The 23,238-nt window shown below is 43.4% G+C and overlaps 1 long non-coding RNA gene across 1 annotated transcript in view; it reads left to right on the top strand.

Annotated features, from left to right (window-relative positions):
• LOC115598577 overlaps positions 1–23,238 on the top strand; it is a 121,146-nt gene that overhangs the window by 38,536 nt on the left and 59,372 nt on the right. The window contains exon 2 of the long non-coding RNA XR_003987745.1: positions 4,276–4,326. This is a non-coding gene — a long non-coding RNA (uncharacterized LOC115598577). The remainder of the gene's footprint in view (positions 1–4,275; positions 4,327–23,238) is intronic.

Genomic DNA, 23,238 nt, shown 5'->3' with positions numbered 1-23,238 from the left:
AAGCATCTTTTAATCAGTATGGAGAAAGGAGAAGCTAACACTTGGTCCCCTGGGATGTGTGTCTAAGACAGATCCTTAGCTACTATGAATCAGTGGCATTCCCTGGCATTTTGGTAGAGCTGTGCTGATCTGTCCTAGCTAGGAGTTAGACTTCTGAGGGTGAAATCTCACAGAAGAAAAATGCTCCAGGCAATTCTTTCCTTGCAGAAAGCTTCCAACCATCTCATCTCTTAGAGTGCTGATGCCAGTAAACCGAAAGGTGGCTAAGCAGGTAATAAAAAGATGTGGTTTAATTTTACTTGTGGCTGCATGGGTGGCTTCCCTGGAAATCAGGAAGGAAGATACTGCCTATGCATGAGAGTAGGAAGTAATTCAGAATATGAAAGTTCATACTGACAGAAGTGCCTTGTCATGAGAGGATAAAGGATTTGCTTAAATAGGAGTGTTAGAGCAGCACCGATTGTTCTTGAAAGTTTTTTCTTTTTGTGTTTTTTAGGTTTTTTTTTTTTACTGTATTTTCTCACAATGTTGGTAGTCTTGAAGTGTGTTGAGTTACACCCTTAAAAATGTGTTAAAGCATTCAAAAATGCTAAAAGGATAGCAGGATCATCCAAAGAATCAAAAAGATGCTTTGAGGGTCTGTCACTGCAGAAGTAATGCCAGAGCACAATGCAGTTTCAGTGGGAATTCCTGTCCCTGAAACTAGGAGATTAAGCTTGGAAGGGAACGTGCTCCATCTCACTCCTGGAAAACTGGGCTCTCAGCTTCCATTAACAATATTGAATGTGTTTCTGCTTCTTTTTTGCACAGCATGGAAGATGCCCCACAGATTTGGTACATTACTCCCTCTTCAGCTCTGAGCCACGGGTCATTTTTCATGTGTAAACAATGCCAAATATTCTGGGGTTTTTAGAACTCATTAAACTTTCCACTTCATGAGTCAAGGTAAGAGAGGCTATCAAAAGTACCACAGCAGAAGAGGAAGAATCTTAGTCCAATTAGAGATAAAGTGGGCTTTGAAATTGCTGCCTGTTTCAAGAAACAAGATGCATTTGTTCTCCATTCACACAGCCTGCTGTGTGTGGGCTGCATCAGGGGGCTTCAAATCTGAACTTCCGTCCAAAATGTGAAGTAGCCTCATGTATTTTCAGGGACGAAGCCTTTAGAGCACATCCACATCTGCTGCTCAGCTTCATCACACGTGAGCAGGCAAAGAACCAAAAATCTTGGGCTGCCCATTATCTGCAGTGGGCAGATCAAAGAAAGGTGAATGCACAAGGATGGAAGGAGTCGCAAGAGATAGGATGTAGAGCAGGTTCCCTGAGATACCCCTGTCCTTTGTATCTGCTTTTTTTTCACTGTCCAGTAAAGATGGTGTACAGCTTCAGGAGTCTCCTAATTTAGTTAATTAGCCTAAATCTCCTTTGCAAGTCTTTCAGACATGTTGAACAACGCTAACTTTTTACTTAGGAGGATTATCTCCTGTGTTGGGGCATGTCTGTGTTGCAGACAGCAGCTAACAGTGCAAGGTTGATGGCTAATGACAGCAGAGCCCTGGAAAATCTGACTGTGGAAGCAGAGTATCCAGTTGTTCACTTTGCCTTTCTGCAGGGTGTGACTTGCCTCCACCTAGGAGTCAGCACAGCCTGGAGGAAGGGGGGGTTGCACCCCAGCTCCTCCTGGGCAATGCTCTGCACCTGGGCTTCAAACTCAGATGTGGGTGGATGGGGCTGTGTGCAATTGTATCTTTATTCTGTCTGCAGCACTTGTACTTTTCCTGCACTCTTCTGGCCTCTCATGGAGTCCTGCTGACCAGTGCAGTCACTTGAATTCTGCCTTTTTTTGTGATTCACTACCTTTAATCTCCTGGGTTTGTTCCTTCTTTCTGTTGAAATATTTGGTGCTGCCATACTAAAATCACCATTGTCCAATCCATCTCCTGCCTTCAGATTTTCAAGTAGTTTCTTTCTTTTCACCAAACCAGCTCCATCTCCTGAAATGAAACCTGGGGTGTTAGATCCTGGGGTGTCCAGCTGTGCCAGTGGATATTTAGGATAAGCAAAACTGTCTTCATAGAATGTGCCCTTCTCTTGGGGCTAGTGTAGGTTTAGAGATGGAAAATACCAGACAGCTACCGGAAGGGTGTTAGTAGAAGACTTTGCTAACCAGATCTGTGAATGTGTTTTCTTGTGGCAACACCAACTTCACATAAAAGCTGCCAGCAATAGCATATCCCAGTGTAGCTACAGGTAGATATATTATTCATTATAAGCATATCCCTTAAAAAGGATTTCTGTATCTATTAGCCAACAAGTATTCAGAAGACAAAATGCCAACATGTAGCAGCTAATTGGTTTTTTTTTTTCAGAGCCAGTCATTGGCATGGCACTGTATTTGTTAGTTGTCTTCCTGAATGGAATGTAACTGCAGCAGGAAAGTAAATAGATACCTGATCAGTGTTTCATAGCCTTGTTGCTACAACACTGTTTCCCTTTTATCATGAACCAAGATTTTAGGATGAATCTTAGAGTCTCTTGAGGAGTAAACATTGTTGACCAGACCTTAAAGGTGCTGGAAGGTCTGCATGATGGAGGTGCTAGGGCTGTGTGCTTCTCTATCAGAAGCTTTGTAAAATGGATCTGGCTGGTACTATCCCTGCTTTGGAGGTGGTCTGGGAGTTCCTCAGAGATTAGGAGGTGCTGAATGGGGTTATAGGGTTTGCTCAAGAGGGGAATATTATGTATGGGTTGTTAGATGGTTGTGTTTTGCTGGCCATTATTAGCAATGTCTGGACAAGTAGCATCTTCCTAAAGAATGCCAAATGTTTGGTCCATGATGCTGCACCTAGAGGTGGAGCCTTAGACAAATCTCATTTAGCAAGTCTAACCAGTTTAGAGCTGATTTCCTTCTCAGACATATGGAATTAACTAAAGATAATAGGGACCACGCCTGGCGAGCATATTGTAAGAACTGACTTTTCATTTTATGGTATTAGGAGGAAAGAAGAAATAGTTGAACTTGAGTTTTCTTCCACTTTTCCTCTCATTGCCCCTCTGTCTTTATCCTCAGTTATGTCAGCAGTGAGCAATAGACTTTTTTTTTTTTTTCTTTTCTTTCAGAAAGTTGCCCCACACTCAACAGCAGGAGGTAGGGATGGGATGGGGTTCTTGCTTTCTGCTCATGAGCATGTGCTCATGGTACTGGGATAGAAAAGCTGACTGAAAGTACAATGTACCTTTGTTCAGCTGTGATTTTTGTCACCCACATTCTTGCAGAAGGTAATCCTGCAGGTAGGGTGTGTGCTGCTTGAGGGTGAAAGTACTGGAAAATGCTCTTTTTCCTGGCTCTTGGTTTAAAGCTGGGGTGGGAAGTCTGTTTGTTCTCCCTCCTTCTTGGGCAAGTTAGTGCAACTCATAAATACCAACAACTTACGCTTTATAGGTCCTTCTCCCCTGCCTGGCCCTTCCCAGGATACACAAAGCACTAATTAATCCTTGTTTATGCTGTTGCAATGGTACTATACTTATTGTAAGATATGATAGTAACAAAAGCAGCATGAAGTAGTTAAGGATGTGCCCAAAATCCTGTAATGAACAGCTGTAGCAGTAGAGTATCCTCCTCTGTCACTGCTCAGTAGCCCTTCATTGTTGCAGCTTTTCTCTGGTACATAATACTCAGCTCATAGGTCCCCTCAGTGCGGTCTGTAGCTTGTAAGCGTGTAATTTTTTTACTCTGTGGTGTAACTCTGGGATTCCTGCAAAGAAGAAAACTTGGAAAATTTAGTCCTATTATCTGTGTTCTCTGTTTACTGACTACTTTGTATTTTGGTTATTGCTGTTCCCATCTGTCGGAACTTTTGGTGCATTGTCCCCAGTGAATTGAGATCCGTGAAAGCTCTTCTGCCTACAGATCTTCTCCTTTCTGTAAAGGGAGAAGAGCTGTACCTGTGAAGCTACAGAACCTAACAGACATGATCATGGTAGCCCATTTTTCAGTGGAATCTGCTTTTCTGTGGATATCTGCTTTATATGGGAACAGGCATTCTGAAGGCCTAGGCACTTTGTTGGGCCATAGTCTGAAGCATAAGAAGGGTTGCAAAGCCATGATGGCAAGAGAGGTTCCAGTCACTGCAAAGGTGTGATTTTGCATGTGTTACCAAAGGCAGAGAAGGTGTTCTCTTAATCCCATGTTGCAATTCATGAGTCTTTAATTCATTTACTAAAATGAGCTGCCATTAACAGCTGCCATTAACTGAGACCTTTTGCTTTGTTTCAGATTGTGGAAACCTGAACTGAAATATCCTGTGACTGACAACGACACCAAAAGGTTGGTTTTCTGGTTTTGTTGCTCTCGTGTCACTCATTCCAGAGCTCTGGAAATGCTGTACATCTTGACTGGCATGGGTTGCCCAATGACTCTCTGTGGCTTGTTTGAACAAAACCAAATAGTTTGACAGGGCTCCTCCGATGTCTGCATGAATGTGTTTTATGGCTTCTGATGGTGTTCTAAAGAAAGTGAGTGCACACAATTCCGGAGCTGTACAGTGAAGGTGTTTATGGCACAGAGGTGGAAGTAAGTGAAATAAAAATGCATTGGGATTTTTGCCAACTTTCTTTTGCGTAGGTGACTGTTTTCTGTAGGGAATGTCCTTTTGGCAGTGTGAGCTGAACTGTCTGAAAGCTGGTGCTGCTGATTATGAGCACTGCAAACTGAATCTAAGATGTGGCTTTTTTTTCCTCTTCTCACACTTCAGGTTTAGGGTTCGTGGCTGCCAAGAATGTTCTTAGCAACATGTGCTGCTTACTTGTCTATCAGTCACCACATGCTTACCTTGTTTTAGGGTTTGTGGCTCTGCTTTGTTGAAATGTTTTATCAAGGTTGTTTATAGAATACATAAATTTGCAGCACAGATGTAAAGAAATGCTGATGCTTGGATTTCCCACTGCACCCTGTCATTAGTTGATCAGAGGAGAGCTTGTATAATGGGTGCAGACAGCTTTTGGTTATTTGAATGGCTCAGGTGTAAAACAACACAGTTGGTAAATGGCATTTTCACTTCATCTGTTGGCTGTTGCAAGAATAACTATTTGGTCATTCTTCTTCAGCTTGGAAAAGTGTTGGTCTCAGCTACTTGAAGTTTTCAAGCACCGGGTTTTTCTGGTGATACTGCACAGCCATGATGAAGTCATAGGTTTTGTTCAAACAAACATAGTTTTGTTTCTTCCCTGGAGCTGGTTCTTGTCCCCCTTTTTAGGGTGGGGACTGGAATAAAATCTGGGATATGTGTTGCCTGCATCTATGTGCTAGGGACAATTTCCTCGGGCCAGACTGTTGCTGCTCTTACTACTGTTTGTGTTTTCAAGATGCTAGAAAGAATTGCTCTCTTCTTGTAAGCCTTGTCCCCTGTGTTTCTGGAAGGCAGTGAGAGAAATAGGTGAGCTGTGAAAAATTATTAGCAAGCCTCCATTGTTACCATATTTGAAATGAAACTGCCATGGTCCTTCCTGCTCATGGTACTAATTCTTGCCCAGTGGGGAAAGGTCTGGCTGTGATTTCAGTGAGTGCAAGATGCTCCTTTTAGCTGCTTCTTGTCAGCCTCTGTATGCCAGTGAGCACAATTCATTATGCAAAAAGCTAAATGGTTGGGAAGAGCTGGGTTTCTAAAGTTGTAATGAGGCCAAGCCCAGTAACTGCAATGGAAGGGAGTGATTTGAGGATCTGAGCTTAAAGTGTAGATGAAACTGTTTTATGGGTGGTGCAGGATGGTGAGCTGTTGGCTGGAAGGGATGGGTCAGCTCCTCCCTGCTTTTAGAACTGAGTAGTAATCCAGTTCTCCCTGTACCTAGAATGTGGGTACATCCAGTTGTGTTAAAGCTGCTCACCATTTGTCATGAGTAGAAGAGGTGCTCTTGCATATGTGGAGAGCAAAAAAACTTCTTGTAAATCCTGCTTTAGTTAGCTGATCAAACAGTGAGTGCAGGCTGCAAGAGCAGCCCCAGACCAAGGCTGAATAAGCACTTAAAGCTTTGAATTTCTTTAGTTCTTCTATCTGACACTGTTCTCTTTCCCTCTTCTTCTGTATGAATCTAAAGCATGTTCAGACCATGTTACTTTTTCACAGCTAAATGTTCAACTTTCCCTTTTGTCCTAATGGCTTTTCTTATAACCTTCTCTTAACCTTGTACACAACCCTTGAAATGGCACAGAAGAAATCTTCACTCATTTTTGTCTGACTCTGTAACATCACTTTTTTGGGGCCTCCCCAAAACACCTTCCCTCTCTTTCTTGCTCATCACATAATATTCATATATTTTGCACAAAGGAATAAACGCAAGAAATTTGTCTCAGGCCTGTCTCTGCAAGCTCAGGCACATACCAAACCTAAATATTACCTAATATTTCATACTTGCGAGGCAGTAAAACCCAAATCTTAAAACAAAACATGAAATCTAAGTGTAACAGTTGTGTTGTACTGAAACCCATGTTTTTAAATCTTACTAGAATACTTCACAGGAAGAACATCAGTGCATGTAGGAAACAGTTCCCACACTGTACTAATTCACACTGAATTTTTGTGTGGTAGGAACAGAAAGTGTTAAGGGGTTCAGCAATGCAAGAAGCTTGGGAGTTTCCTGAAGGTGTTTTCGAAGGTGTTGCCATGTGTGTGGTACAGGGGAGTGAGGAGTGTGCACATAGCCAAACCAGGATATTATCCATAGGCCCGCTTTTCTTTGTTACAGATTTCCTGTGTGATATTCTTCTCTTTGTGCTAAAATAAAAAAGGGAAAGAGAAAGTCAGACCTGCGTCCCTGTTGAAGGTGTTGACATCAATCTGGCACCCTTTGGGTTGATGCTGAGGGCTGGTAAATACCTTAGAGAGGGAATTGTGTGAGGCAGAAGACCTTGGCTCTTCATGTTGAAATCCAAGGAACTTGAGCTTCAAAAAAAGCATACTATCTAATTTAATAGTGCCTCCCCTGCCAGGGAGGAAACCAAGTGGGAGGTGTTGAATGAGGGTTGTGGCTGTAGAATCTTTTCTCCAGCAGTGCAGGCAAACCAGCTGGCAGCCATATGACTCTGCAACAGCTCTGCTTGCAGTATTAAGTCTAATGGACTGGATTTGTAATTGCTACTGAAATCAGCTCAAGCATGTCAATATTGCACAGCAGAACTGGCTTGTTGTGTTGTTGGTTTTTTTTCTTTCAAGTGCATCTGTGCATTCAGACTACATGCCCAAACCCCACCCATTCAAATAATTCAAAGCCTGAGATTATGAATATATAAAAATAAATGCTCATTTTAAGGGCTACTTTATTTCTCGTTGTGAGGGATTACACATCATGTATAAGGATGCAGAGAGAAAAAAGCAGCAGTTTTTTGAGCAGTAGCAAATGCTTGAGTTAATGTTCTACCAAACACCAGATGTAAAACCCAGAGGCTGGGCCAGAAAAATATTTATTGAGGGAGTCTCTGGGGAAGTTGTTCTTATTGATGCCAGCAGCTCCCAAGTGCTAGTTAGTTAACCAAGTGTTTGTGGGTTGTTTTTTAATGCCTAATTCCATTGCCAGCAGTGTCTTCAGGAAAAAACAGCAAATGGAATGGACAGGTGGTACACAACTTGTTTTTTTAAAAAACAACATATTGTAGAGCTGCAAGTGTCTGCTTCTACTTAATGCTCAATCTCCAAACACTCTCTCATGCAGTTCATTTATGAGAAAGAAATTGCCAGACCAGCCAATAGGCTCATACAATACTTAAAAAAAAATTCTTATTTTAGTAATTCAGATGGGTAAAAATTTAGGCCTTGTTACCTCCTGCATGCCATATTAGGAGGCAGTAGGATAATAACACTGGTGATTGGACCCTTCTCCATAGCAGTGGCTGGGAGTTTTGCTCTTGACTTCAATGGGAGTAGGAGCCAGGCCTTTGGAAAAGAGCTGCAATGTCTTCTGAGGTGATATTAAAGAAGAGTCATTATGCTCTTTAATTCTAACCTGAGAAGTTTAAATTAAGCAAGACAAGTCTCTCTGGAGAGAGAAAACATCCTGTATAAGATTATCTGATACAGCAGGCAAACCAGGCAAATTTCCAGGTGAGTAGTGAAAATCTGGACAAAGTTTTCTATTCCTGAAAGCTTTTCTTGTGGTGGTGGTGTTTTTTTTTTTTTTTCCTTTTCCCCCCAGCTATAGGAGATGTTATCTCTCTATCTTCAAGGTTTGCTTCACTTACAACCTCTGGGCACAGTGGCTGTAATGTCTTAATGACTTTAGTATGCTTTGTTATTGGTGGGGAGAAAGCATTTCAGTGTGTGGCACTCAGAAGCTTTTCTGTTACTTACAGTTGCAACTCACATCCTGTTCATAGATTTTTATCTCTGTTCCTTATGTCCTCTCATGCTTCTGGAACCATTACCACTCAACATCAAAGTTTTTTTCCTTTCTCCCATAAAGTCACTTGCAGTTTTTTCCACTGGTATCAGTAACAACAGACCCAGGGTTAGATCTGATAGGGCAGTTTTGGAGGGTCTGGCTGGAGCTCTGCATGAAGGTAATGTCAGATTTTCTGTGAGCCAGGGTCTGTAAGATTTTTTTTTAGGGTACACAAATCCCATGCCTTCTGTTACCTCTCTTCTGAATATTTGTGTGTAGCTGAAATAACTTTGTCAAGTTATTTTGGTTTATAGTTCCTAGTCTGCCTGGGACTAGTGTCTGACATCTTGATGAAATTTAGTTAGCCCTATGCTTTTAGGGAACACAGTCTGATTCAGTATGGGCAGCCCAGGAAGGCAGCTGTACACTGGGCTGCATCAAAAGCCTGGCCAAGGGAGGTCAAGGGAGGTGACTCCTCTGCTCCACTCTAATGAGACCCCCACCTGCAGTGCCGGGCCCAGTTCTGGAGCCCCCAACACAGGGAGGACGTGGACCTCTTAGGGCAAGTCCAGAGGAAAGCCACAAAGATGATCAGAGAGCTGGAGCACCTCTGCTATGGGGAGAGGCTGAGAGAGTTGGGGTTGTTTAGCCAGGAGAAGAGGAGACTCCAGGGAGAGCTCACAGGGGCCTTCCAGTACCTGCAGGGGCTACAGGGGAGGGAATTTTTACAAGGGATTTTACAAGGGAATGATAGGGAATAAGGAGGAATGGCTTGAAACTGGAAGAGGGGAGATTTAGGTTAGACATTAGGAACAAATTCTTCCCTGTGAGGGTGGTGAGACACTGGTCCAGCCTGATCAGGAAGACTGTGGGTGCCTCATTCCTGGAAAGTGCTGAAGACCAGGTAGGATGGGGCTTGGAGCAACCTGGTCTAATGGGAAGTGTCCCTGCCCAGGGCAGGGGTGTTGAGACTGAATAATCTTGAAAGTCTTTTCCAACCCAAAACATTCCAGGAATGTTAGTGTAGGAGTTGAGAGAGTTGGGCATGAATGGGACCTCATACCTTTTTGATCCTGTCCTAAAAAGAGGAAAACACTTCTTTAGAGGCCCGTGTCACTCTTATTCTTATTTAACCAGCTGTTTGTGCTTGGCTGGTTTTAGCCATCTCAGGTTATTATCCCAGTGCTCTACAACACAGTGCTTGGCCTTGTTAAGTGTGATATAAATGGTTCAGTAGTGGTTGCTTTGAGCTGCAGCTTCCAAAGGCTCCTCTTCTCAACAAGATTTGAGGAGAATTGTGTGGATGAAATGTGAAAATCCCAAGGCTCAGTTTTGAAGTGCAGTCCTTGGAGAGATTTGGCTGTGACACAGTTGTGGGCAAGAATTCAACTGATTCATGTGCTCTAACTGCTCTTTCCAACTATTTGAGTCAGAAGATCAGAGCTGGGGAAGATATGAGGCATCACAATAGTGCTGCATTTGAAACCCAGGACTTTGTAGGCTTTTTTCCTGGTGTTTTTTTTTTTTTTTTTTTTTTCCCCCTCTGAGATGCCTTCTAAAGTAAATAATCATCTTCCTTTAGAAAAGGTTCTGTGAATGCCTGCAGTGGGGACAGGAGCCAGGTGAGAGGCAAGGCTCTGTGTGGTTTGAATGTTTGCATTGGGGAAAGGCTTTTGACTCTGGGGCTGATTTGGAAGAGCACAAATAGGAAACAGTGCCTACCCAAAAATCCCTGCCATGAGGGTGGGATGGGTTGTAATGGAAGGTAGAGGCAAAGGAGCAGGAGTTGAGTGTTTCCAAAACCAATCCTGCAAGTGAGTGAGCAATGAGTTTGAACTCCTGGTACCAGAGTGCACAGCCCTGAGCCTTTGCCCTGGCTCCCCATGGCTGGGGGGCTGCCTGGAGGAGCCAGAAAAATGCCATGTTAGTCTTTCCTGGAGGAATTTAGTTCTGGAGCTGAGGCAGACCGAGAGTAAAAGAGGAGATTCCTGAAGTATAAAGGAAGCTTTAGTATCTCCAGTTTGCATGTGAGGAAATGAGGCACATCTCTAGACATGAATATTATCTGCAGACAGTAGGCATGTCTGTGGCCCAGCTGGGATCAGCCTCCAATCTACTGAGCCCCATGCAGTGCTTTGTTGTCTCTTCCATCCAAGTTCCTGTTTCCACTGAGGATTTTAATTAATGGCTTATCCTGATCTGACAACTAAGAAATAGCTTCACAGTGTGAACAGTAACACGATGGGGAGATAAATGTATAAACTTGTATTTTGTTTCTAATTAGAACAGGGTGCCTGTATCTAAGGCATGTTATAGTGTGATCAGGAGGTGAAAATACCCCAAATCATCAAGAAGGAAACTCTTGCTTTTTCCAGGGAAATGCAAAGTCAACTTTGACATGCAAGCTGTGGTAGCCCACCTTAGAGGCTTGGACTTTTAAATACAATTCAGACTGATTCTTCTGGTATTTTTGTATCAACACTTATGCATATTCATAATAAGCAAGAGCTGAAACTTGAAGATTTCTGTGCTTGAGCTCTTCGTATCAGAATGCAATTGTACATGTTGTGTTTGTGCTATAAAGCTCGAAGCATCAGGGACAGATGCTTATTTATCTCTGACACTGCTGTAGCTCCATTGGTTTCAGCAGACTTGTACCCACATGCATTTCTTAGCCAGCAAACAGGCTGGTGAGTCTTAGGAATGGCCTGTGAAGATACTGAGCAACATCAGTAACATTGCAACAGCAAAGCTTTTCTTTATCACAGAATCACAGAATCATCTGGGTTGGAAAGGACCTCTGAGATCATCAAGCCCAGCCCTTGATCCTCTCCCACTGTGGTTCCCAGACCATAGCACTGAGTGCCACATCCAGTCTCTTCTTAAAAACCTCCAGGGACACAGAATTCACCACCTCCCTGGGCAGACCATTCCAATGCCTGATCACCCTCTCTGCAAAGAATTTCTTCCTAATATCCAACCTAACCCTCCCCTGGCAGAGCTTAAGTCCATGCCCTCTTATTTTACTGAGAGCTGCCTGGGAGAAGATCCCGACCCCCCCTGGCTCCAGCCTCCTTTCAGGGAGTTATAGAGAGTGATGAGGTCTCCCCTGAGCCTCCTCTTCTCCAGAATGAACACCCCCAGCTCCCTCAGCCCTTCCTCACAGGACTTGTACTGGATCCCTTCACAGCCTCCTTGCTCTTCTCTGGACCTGCTCCAGGACCTCAATCTCCTTCCTGAACTGAGGGGCCCAGAACTGGACACAGGACTCGAGGTGTGGCCTCACCAGCGCTGAGTACAGGGGCGGAATCACTTCCTTGGACCTGCTGGCCACGGTGTTCCTGATCCAGGCCAGGATGCCATTGGCCTTCTTGGCCACCTGGGCACACTGCTGGCTCATGTTCAGCTTCCTGTCAACCCAAACCCCAAGGTCCCACCTTTATGGTGGTATCATTACTGCTCTTCTGAGAGGCCAGGGGTAATAATGAGCATATGTTGGAGAATTTGCTTTCTTCTTGGTCAGTCAAAGTGCCTGGCAGTTTAATGCCTACCAAATTTAAAACAATAGCCAGTTAGGGTAATGTTGTGAGGGGCCAGCTTTGAGGAACTTTACCTCTGGCTCAGTGTGAAGGGTTGGGAGGACCCTGCACATCAGTGTGTCTCGGTGATTTCTTCTTGCTTTCCATGGGATTAACCTTCCCCAGTGTGAAGTTTGACCTTCCTGAATCCATCAGAAACTCTGACAACACGATCTGGCATATTTTTTTTTTCCCCCTTTCCAGGCCCTCTGTGCAGGTATTTGGTACAGGTGCAGCCTTTGGTTCCCTCATGTTGTCAGGGGCTCAAAAGGAAGCATGTTTGTGCATGGCAGGATATGAGGGGCTGGCAAAAGAGTGAAATGTGAGCAGCACTTACCTCAGGACCCACATCTCTGCAGTGCTCATCAGTAGTGAGACCCAAGATCAAGCACAGCACCTGCTGCTGCCTTTTGCCTGCTGTCAGGTGTCTTATGCAAATCAACCATTTAAGAAAAGTAATTACTAGGATCAAGCCATTCTTGAAGGAATAGCATCAAGTCCTGTGCAAGCCAGCAAAATGCCTGAGAGATGTCCTATATTTACAGGAAATGTACCAATTAAGTTTTCCCCTGGTACCTTCTGTGTTTTTCACTTTGCCTTATTATTTCAGCAAGGGCAGAGGGGGAGGTAGGGTGAGTGTAGTAACTACTACCAGTGATTAGGCAGCCAAAAGAAACAAAAAAGCCTTCTGGGTGTTTTCTACATCTTGGGATTTATTAGGTGTCTCATGTGCTGACAGAACAAGATGTAAAATTGCTTTCAGTGTTCATCTGTCACAGTGTGAAATGGAAGAAGCAAATCCCACAAAAGCAGTGTAGTGGAGGAACTTGGTGTGTTTGTTTCTGCCCATCATGGGCAATTCTCTCCCTTTTTTAAAAATGTCTTTCAGGTCTCACCATGAATAGACAAAATTGTTTCTGTTTTCACAAACGTGGCAGAGGGGAGAGCATGTTTCCTTTAAAGGATGTTTCAAAGCAAAATCAAGAGCTGAGTTTGTTAGTTGGTCTGTTCCAACAGCACTGCTAATCATTAACAAATAAAAAAAAATTGTATGGGCATCTGCTCGTAAGCAACAGGTTAAGGGCTGCCTCGAGAAGGCTCTTGTTCTGTACAGCATTTCCAGAAGCTGCTTTCTCCAGGCTGTATCTGATGACACTGAAATTACAAAGATGTGGGATCTTGGAGCTCTTCTCTGAGTGTGAACAGGTTTTGTATTTTGCTGTACTTGAGCTTAGTTATGGAGAGAGGGGATATGGGAAATACTAAGGGTAGTAACATGTTTTGTATAGTACGTTTTGTATAGTACGTGTTTTGCAGGTGAGGAAGCTGAGGCTGTAGCTCTCATATGAGCCACAGCTCTCACAAAGGTTTTAGAGTGGTATACTTGCAGAAGCAGCAATCTGCATGTCATTTTTAATCTTTGGAATTAGTGTTAGTGTAGAAAAGAGTAAGCAAGCCTCAGACAACTTTAATGTGGTTATGAATCATGTTCCTGGGCATGGCAGCTGTGATCTGTGGGCTCAGGGCATTTTTGAAGTGCGTGACTTTGTGGAACTTGCAAGAAAAAAAAAAAGACAGAGGGATGTGTAGTGAAAGTGAAATAACTGAGATCTTGTCCAGAAGTCTTGAAAAAGCAGTGGGATATTTTTTGGTTTTAAACATCAGCTTAGAGTCTTTGGAACTGGACCAGGGGTGGCATTTTGCAGACCCCTCTGCAAAATCAGAGGGCAGTGGGAGAGGGCAGTGTGTCTGAATTCTTGCTGCAAGGCAAGTGGTCAGTGTGTCCTGCTCTATGATGGTGAGGAGGAGGCGTTGCCCTGCTGCTGTTAGACAGGGAGCAGTATGAGCTTCCCAATTACCTTCATATGGCAGCTGGAAGTTGAGATTCAGGTATGGATTCAGCAGTGGCTGTTCTGGAATTGGAAGACATGAGGAAGCAGAGTGAAAGTCTCTCTTTTGTACGTGCAAGTGCAAACATAATGGAAAGATTCACAGGACATGTTTTGCATAGGAAAAACATGTTTTTCCCAGGAACATCAGATCTCAGGAGGCTGGAAGTACACCCCTTTGAGAGCAGGGGATTAGCAAAGGTGATGCTGCTGTGCTATTGAAAGGGCTTTGGACCTGGTCAGGCCAGAATGCTCCTGGCCTCTTCCCCAGACAAATAGATCAAAATTTTGTGACTGTGGCAGAAATCTGTGTTCTGGAGCAGCAGCCTGTAAAATGTCATTGCTTGCATTTCTAGAAAGGCTGCTTTTCAGTTCCCATTGCTTTGCTCTGCAAACATGCTACCTAGTTTTGTAGGGTTACTTGAACTCAGTGTATCCCAAAATGTGCTGGTAGATATGGCATGGGAGCTGTTACATTGACCTCTTTGATTTAAAGCTGTCTTTGATTCTCCTGTTAAAATCTTGCCTTCCTCTGGAGATGTTTTCTGATCTCCACTTGATTAAAAAGCATGCTGCAGGCTCTCTAGCAGTGACCAGGGGGTGGGTGAGTTGTCAGGAGGTGGGTGCAGAAACCAGTCTGTGTGCTTTATGGGGCACAGGGGCTCTCCCCAGAGCTGCTCTGATTTTGTCTCATCTCAGAACTCTCAGGTGATGTGGTTGTGCTGTGTTGTGCTGGGACAGGCTTTTAAACTGCAGGACTTCGGAGTGCCAATTGAACAAGAATGATTGCTTGGCTTATCAGCAGGAAAAGAATAGAATGCATGACCTTTCTTCTGCTTATCAGGATGGAGTAGAGATTGTTGTAACATTTCTCTTTGAAACAAACAGGTAAACAGCAGGGATATTCTTAGCCAAAATAGGTTATCTGCTGAGGTGTCTGTAGGCTTCCTGGATGCTGAAGGAGATGACATGGTAAAGACATTAGATAGAGATAAGAACTTGAAAGTAGAAGTCATGCAGAGATGAGGAACTAGATTATTCAGGCAGGAATATCAAAATCTAGGATAGTTACACCAAATAAAGCAGTGCAGATGAAAATTTAACCTGAGCTCCAAGTACAGGTTGAGACTATTTAGTGTCAAGAGGTGAGATGGGGGATAGTGTGAGCTGCAAGAAGGGCAGCAGTTAGGGAATAAAAATGCCCGTAAAGTCAGCACTGAGAGCCAGGTAAATGAGCTGTGCTGTAGGACAGGACAGGGAAGTGCCAGAGCTCCCTGGGGATGTGATTCCAAAGGTGATGTGATATATGCTGGTGTCATCCCTGACAAGCAGAATGGGGCTGAGAGTGACTGGCTGCTCCTTGAGTGTTTGTTTGAATTCATGGAGAATTTGCTGTCATAAAATGAGTACATTGTGGCCTGCATGTGAAGACCCACTGAAAAAGTCTGGTAAAAAACTTGTCTTCATGCATGTGAGAATGCTTCTGGTCTCAGCTGTTGTCTGCTGGTGGAGAATCAAGTGAGAGGCAGTCTTGAACATCTAAGACTTTAAACTACCTTTCAGTAAAAGTCATTTCCAGATGCTCTTTTCTGTTTGCTGGCTACTGGGTGACAGATCTCCAATATGTCCTGAGTATTTCTCCTGAGCTTTCAGGATCAACTGCATGACAAGTAGTGGGGAAAGACACAGTTCTGCCTATTATTGGTTACTTCTTTATATGTTTTTCTTTTGGAGTACAAATGAAAAAAGATAACTTGTTGGAGAAATATAGTAACAGTTGGTGCATGTTTGCATTGTGAAAGATCTAAAATAAAACATAACTTGGGAATAACTGTAATTTTTGACCACTTTTGGCGAGATAACGCCACATCTGGCCTGTACATCCAGGCAGGGAATCCCACAACTTCCCAGCCTTCCTAGACCAGATGTTTAAAGTGTTACATGTTTAAATTTTGCAGTTTCATGTCACTTTTTCCCCAGACCAACCCTTTCTTAGGAGCCCTTCGTATCTCTGGCAGCAGCCCACCTAACTTCTGCAATTTAGCACCATCACTGGTCCTTCATGGTTCTGCTGGTTGTGCAAGAGCCAAACTGCTGCAGTGCCAGATTTGGGGTGCAGCAAGGGGAGCATTTAGGAAAGAAGGTGCTGGTTACTATGGGTATGAGGGGCACAATATGGTCCTTTAGGAGTACAGAAAAAAAGATGCTGGGGGTGGGGTAGTTCTGTAGTCTAAGCTGGTAAATGGCTCTCCTAGCAATGATAATTTTGAGCCACATAATGAAAATAATAGAATGGGCCTAAAAAATAGTCAGTGAGGTGATGGAAGCTCAGCAAGTGGTGTAAAACAGCCCTGGATTGTCTTGCTCTTTACTAGAATGATAGCAGGCTTGATCCAAAATTTGCTGTGTATGTAGGACTCTCTTTGGGACTATGACTGGCTCTTGGCACTTCAGGGCAGGGCAGAGAATGACAAAGTATCTCTACCAATCCCTTGACCAAGAGAAGAGCCAAGTGGAGTACTAGTGGGCTGTACTTAAAACCCAGTTTTTCTATTGACTTCCCAGTGACCTCAAGCAATATAAAAATAGGGCTAATGATAGGCTTGCTGTGCTGCAGAACCATGGGGCAGCTGTTGGTACATGTGTATCAGCAGCCTTGTGGCTGGGAGAACTGCTTTGGTTTACAAACCCAAATTGTCAATGAATAGTTTGGCTTTTTTTTTTTTTTTTTTTTTTTTTTTTTTGAGGGAAACCTGCAGTTTACTGCCTGCAGAGCACCAAGAGGAAACTAGGAAAAGATGCTTGAAGTCCCAGCCAGGTGGTTGCAGCTGTGCCAGCTGGTGATTGTGACTGCCCTTCACAAAAGCTGTCTGTCTGGGAGGAGTTGTAGCTATTTATTCCTTCATAGCTTAGACTCCACCATGCAACAGCAGCCACATTTGTGCAAATATTTGCTAATTGTGTGGCAGGTTAGGAAATGTAGCATTTTTGTATTGAAAGGCAATAGGTTAACTTTGCCTGGAGCTGTAGACCTTGTTAAGTAATATGCTATTAAGCTTAATTAAGAGTGGCACAGTGAAAATAGGTACAATACTTCTGCAATGAAAAAGCCTGTAAAGACCTGAAAAAAATGGTGCATTACTGCTAGGAATAATGCTCCCTCTCATGAGTACAACCACTGGAGCCACAGGCCCTGCACCTCTGTTTCATAGTGTATCTGGTGTTGTTTTGTTGACTTGTCTTGATGCTTTATGATGTTTTTTATGTTTTGATGCTGAAAGATTTTAATGGTGTTTTATTTTAAAACTCAGTGCCTGAAATTGCTAATACAGTGGATAAAGCACCTTCTGGGTTCCTTTCTGCTTTGCTGGTATGGACTGAAAAGGAACAGCCTCTCTTTTCCCTTCCCAGCCACACAAGATTGCAAACTAGGTTGTCTTGTGATAATATGCTTTTTTGAGTGTGTGTAAAAGCATCCTGTCTCTGCATGATCCATGTAACACATGGGAAAAAATTTCCCATCTAGTAACTGATGAGGGCAATTTCCTGTAAGCCAGCTCTTATTGTGGTCTCTGGTTTCCAGCCAGTTCTATTTTTATTGCTGCCTTCTTTTTTTCCTTTCTCCCCCCTAGTTTCTTCCTTTTATTAAAAAAAAAAAAAAAAAGAAAAGAAAAATGTTTGTGTATGGAGATCTCTTTGTATAATGGTCCTTACAATCAGCCAGGCTACAGTTTTTTAAAGGGCACCAACAAAAGCTATGAAGGTGACATGTATCCTGATCATGTTTAATTAAAGCTTTTGAGCCACATCATCAAGTTGTCATCAGCTGATGGGAGCAGGTGAGAGCAAAGCCTCAGCTGTGCTGGTTTTACTCATGTGATTGAGGATCTATGGGCAGGTAAGGGGTTGCAGAGTCAGGCCTGATGCCCACCTGGGTCCAGTGAGTGAAGCTGGGGAGACTTTCACTGTGGATGTGAGAGAAATCCAGCAATCTCAAGCCTGGTGTCAGGAGAGGAGGGCTGAAGGTATGGGCAGAGTGAGGGAATGAAAGGAGATCCAAGCACAGGAGGGTAGGGATGTGAGGGGGGGTCCTTTAGGACGATAACTTAGCATTAAAGTGAATGGAAATCTTGGCTGCAGTTACAGAAGTATCATGCTGCAAGGCATGTGTGTATTTAAAAGCAATTTCTGGCTGTTTGACCTTTTCCCCAAGACTTTAGGAGTCTGGGAACCTTTCAAAACACAGTTAACATCATGCTGGAGAGTGGGGTGGAGATACAACTTTGTGATTTTAGAAATTGTTCTTGAAAGGTATCCGGATAGCCAGATTCCTAGAAGTAAAAAGGGAGTAAGCAAGGCAGTGGAGTGACTGTTTACTTGGAGAAGTTCTGGTTCTCTTTCAGACATGCTTTTTTTGCTTCCCCTTAGCACTGCAGTTCCCATTTTTGGACTTGGACCAAGCAAGCCAGATCCCAGATGAACGCAGCACACACACAGGGCAGAGGGTGGGTTTCCTAAGAAAGGGGCAGGGGAGGTGTATTTTGGTGCTTACAAACAGTTGCCCCGGTTTGTGCCCACAGTAGGGCAATTAGATATTTAGGTAGATGAACATCTCAGCTTTCTTGTTGATAGTGACAGCTGACAAAAAATGCTGAGGACTTAGCACCAGGAGTCATCTGGCATCTGAAGTGTGGTTTGTACAAGTCAGACCTACCAACAGTTTCCTCCCATTACATCCCGTGTGTCTTGGATGGTTGGTGATTGTTTTAAATGTTTATTAACTGGGCTGTTCTAGGGTGACCACATCTGGTCCTCTGATCTTGGGAAGGGGAAGCATTTGTCAAACTGACTTCAGGTTTTTCCCATGGTTTCCTGGGTACTGGTCCTTCAAACCACTGAGACACTTGTTAGCCTTCAGTGAACAAACACTTCCATGTGTTTTGAAGACATAAATTATATTCAAAGAAGCATGTGCTGAAACAGCCCTTTTTCACATGAAATGTTGGCAACATTTTTGTGCTGTGACAACAGATCATCAGTGTGGCAGCTTTGAGAAGAGGTGTGACTTCTGCCCTCTTGCCAAGGTGCCACCAAGGCTTTGAAGTCTTGCTAGAGGGCGGGGGTAGCGTTTCTCTTCTTCATTAAACACAGCTGCAGCCTTCACAGCAACAGCCCTGGGCTGGGGGCTGACATTTCACTGCAGGAAACATGGTTATTGCATGTTATTCCTGAGAGCTGCAACAGCGTCTTGGCTAAATACTGCTGGGGGTAGGCTGGCAGTTGTGCTTGCTGTGAATCATCCTCAATAATGGAAACTATTTGTTAGAGAAACAATGCTTATTAGCAAGATGACACTTCTGTTCTGAATCCTTCCTCCTTTTTGTTGTATTTTTTTTTCTTCCATGAACTGTTTTCTAGATTACCTTTAGGCTGGAGGGCATATTTGACTTTCATTCTAGCAACAAATATTTTGGTGTGAGTGGAAAACATCTTAAAGAACAGGAGAGGCTTTTTAAAATTTATTTCTGAACTCCAAACATGCTTCCTTCTGTTGTGTTTTTATTGTTATTCCATTTTGCACTTAACCATGGATGACTGGAAAGTGTTGAATCAATTGTGTGGCTGGTGCTGCAGGTGGACTGTTTAAAGGCATTTATTTTGGAAGTGTGAAACTGAGGAATGTGGACATTAAATAATAAAGGAAATAGTCTTCTTGGAACACTGCTATTTCCCATCACTTTAAGAAATCATAGGCTTCCTCCTTCCAGAAAAAATAATCAAGAAGAGTCTTAATTTTCAAGCCCATTTGTAGACTCTAAGGGATTACATATGTGATTAAAGTTACACTCCTACATAAAACCTTTTTTTCCTAGGCTGTGGCCAGAACTCTTACGTGTGAGTGTTGCTGTGTGCAGCCTGACTGCTCAAGTGTCCTGCTCTGAGTTTCTGCTTGTGCAGAAGAGATGTTACTGAACTCCACTCCTGTCCTGAGAGCATCAACCTCATGGTCAGTGCATATGCAGAGTTAATGGAACAAAATGTGCAAAGAAATATTTACGTGGAGACAGTCTGGGGCCATGTCTGGGATGGGATACAGGCTTGGAGGAAACACTGGTCCATTCCAATCTGGCAATGTCTACATCCCAAATTTCAACCACATGGATCACTGAGAACACTGCTTTTTTTCAGATCCCTCTCATGTAACCCAGATTATATCTCTCTAAAGAAAAAAGTGTGTTTATAGTATCAGAAAGGGACTTTACAGCTGTTAAACAACACACTAGATGAAAGAATTCCTTTCCAATTGCAGCTCAAACGCTTGAACCTTCAGGTGGTGCAGGCTTGGTGTGTGTGCATGTTCAAGGCTCAGCAAGGGGCTGCTCCAGCTTGATGCACAGTCTCATAGCAAAGAATGGAGCAATGAGACCTATGTGAGGAGCTGAGACTGGCAGCAAGGATGCAGACCATGGCTTTGCTTTCCTCCTGTGCACAGGGCAGTTGGTGAGGGGAGAGATTTGCTGGCAATGACCTTGCTGGAGATTATTATTCTGCTAGAGCTGGTGCTCTGTGCCCCCATCAGACTGCCCAGGCATGAAGCTGGGAGTGAGAACTGATCCCTGGATTGCGAAAAATTGCCCTCCTGGCCATGTGCCTTTTATTTTCTTACTTGCTATGCATCTTAGGCTTCTGCCTTGCATCTTTTTCCTCTTTTTGTCTCCTTTCAGTTTCTTTTTCTCCTCATCCCTTTAAGGTGTGGGGTGTGTATGTTAAGGTAAGCTTTAGCATTAGCAGGACTTCAGAAAACAGGTAGGTTTGCATTTTTATGGAAGATTTTTATCCCTTTTTTGTGTTGCTCTTGTATTAGGGCAGCAAGAACAGTTTAATAAAGAGCACATAAACCACTCATGGGTTTGTGAGCCTATAGTGACAGGTAGTGTTTTCTGCATGCTATGAAACATTAAACTGTGTCTCCTTCTGTATGCACTTCCTCCCTTGATGTAATTCAGTTGACAGCAGTGGGATTGTTCCTGATTTGCACCTCAGTACATGAATAGGGACTAAAGAGCAACCCCAGTTCACACTCAGTGTGTGCAGCCTTGTTTGTTCATCCTCTTATGGGCAGCAGAAAATGGTTTTAGCAAACTCCTGAGGAAAACATCACAGTAATGTCTCAGATACCAAGTTGAAGATGAGGTTTAGCTAAGGGCTGTGTAAAGCCAGGGGCTTTGTGATTTGTAATGAAAGTGAAAATCAGTGTTTTCAAGTGGGAAAGGACTAACATTCACTTTTAAAATTAACATTCAGGACTGTGAATTTTAAATGGTATTTCCAATTAAACTGGACCCCAAAGAGTTATTTTTAGTGGGTTCCTTTTGTACAAATAGTTGCTAATATATATAATGCCACTCTGCTTGTGCAGAGGAAGTTTGGGCTAAAATGTGTCTGGAGGTTCTGAAACCCCAGCTAGTCTGAAATTCTCCTCCAGGAATGCAAAAGGACTTTTCTTTTTAGAAAATAGCTTGCCTTGTGCTCTCAGTTTTCTGACTGCACATCTCATTTAGGACATATCCCATCTATGAGTTACCTGATTTCAAATTGCTTGTCTCCTTCCCTGCACTGGGACCTGATCTGAGATCTTGATGTTGCATCATGGTGGTCTAGAAAACTGCTGTCTTTGGTCTGGCACCTCTCTTAGCTCTGAGTATTGCTGCAGTGTTAAATATGGAGCAGGTTCCAGCAAATTAGGCCTCCCTGTGGTTAGCCAGAGCCTGGCCTTACATCTGGATCAAAGCATCTGAAGTCTGCTTAGGTGGGGCCATCTTCTCCAATCTGCTGTAGCTTGCTTTGCCTTTCCTATGCCAAAGCCACCCAGTTCACAGCAATAGTCTGGGCCTGTGCCAAGATGCAGAATAACCCAAATCTCTTTGTCCAGAGAGCTTGGGTTGGGGCATCCTCTTAGCACGAGCCAGGGATTTACAATACGGATGGTGGGTGAGTCTGGTCTGACAGCAGGCACTTAACTGGTGGTGTAGCCATGTGCTAGGTGTCTTCTCTTCCTCTAGGGTTTCCCGGGCACAGCTTGGTCCTGCCTGCCTTGCTAGCTCAGTTTTCTCTCAAGCCAATGCTCTGTTGAGTCCCAGTTAGCATTTTCTCCTGTGTACACTCAAAACTGGGTGGCTGTGAAAGGGAAGCTTTGTCTCTCTTGTCTACAGTGTTTCTAGGTTAATAAGTACAGATTTTACTATTGCTCATCTTAGGGGAAGAAAAAATATTTTTAAATTAAGGATTATTTTGTTTGATGAACGAGATGAATGGGAACAGCAGTAACAAAATCAGCATCAAGCCTGCCAATGGTTCTGGTGGGCTTGTGATGAAAACTGTCAAGAAGTTGACACACAGCTCAAATTGTGTGCAGAAATCAATGCCAGAAGTAAATCATCCAGATCATTAACGTTGGGGCCTGTAGAGGAAAAAACAACCTTGCTGCTAGGGGCACCTATGGTAACAGTGTTTGGAGATGTATCAAGGGGGGAAGTTGTGTAAATTAAAGCCACATAAACAACTCTAAATCCATTGCAAGTTGGCTAAAGGAAGGGGAAGGAGAGAGGGGTATCTAGTAGTTTTAGATGTTTCCATGGTAACAAGAGCTGATGAACAAGACCTAAAGGAGGACTCTAACTGAAGGGTATTGCAGGTGCAAAGACACTGCTGTTTGCAGAGAATCTGTTGTAGTTGTGAGCCTGCTGCTACATCCCTCATGCTCAGTCCTCTCCTTATCCTGAAGAGTACTTTATTTACTGCTGGGGTTCCAGAGGTTCCTTGTTACCTGAAACCCATAACATTTACTTCCTTTAACAGCAAGTTAATGACATCTGCCAACACCTAATCCCAGTCGGGGTTTTTTATGCACTGACTGTGCAGTACAGGTGCTCTGTCTGTCAATCAGATTGGCTTCAAAAAGCAAAGCCAATTTTGGTCTGTAACTTCTGGAGCTGTTGGCTTTGTATTTCAGTTGCATTAGGGAAAGTGAATAGTCCTGTAAAGACATAACATTAAAGCCTTGAGCCAAGTTGCAAAGCCACCAAGCACATGATTTACTTTAAGTGCTTAAGTGCTCTGCTAAGTGAGGATGGATTGCCCAAGTGCCTAAAGTTATACAGATGCTTAAATGCTTTGTAAACTCAGTATTTAAGGAGTTTACCCAAAGGTTGCTGTAGGAGATTGCACTAAAATAAGTGAGCATCAAGGGGACCTAGTGCAGTGCTCAGCAGCTGCAAGAATTGGGTGAAGAAAAGAGTATTGTTGTTGTTATTATGCTTTTGCATATTTTACTCTGAAAAAAATCACCCAAAGGCATAATTTCTGAGTTTGAGGAGGGTGGATTTTGGTGTGTGTGTATAT

This window comes from Calypte anna, chromosome 7, assembly GCF_003957555.1.
Source record: "Calypte anna isolate BGI_N300 chromosome 7, bCalAnn1_v1.p, whole genome shotgun sequence".
NCBI classification, from domain to species: Eukaryota; Metazoa; Chordata; class Aves; order Apodiformes; family Trochilidae; genus Calypte; species Calypte anna.
This window is presented reverse-complemented; position numbering and strand designations above follow the sequence as displayed.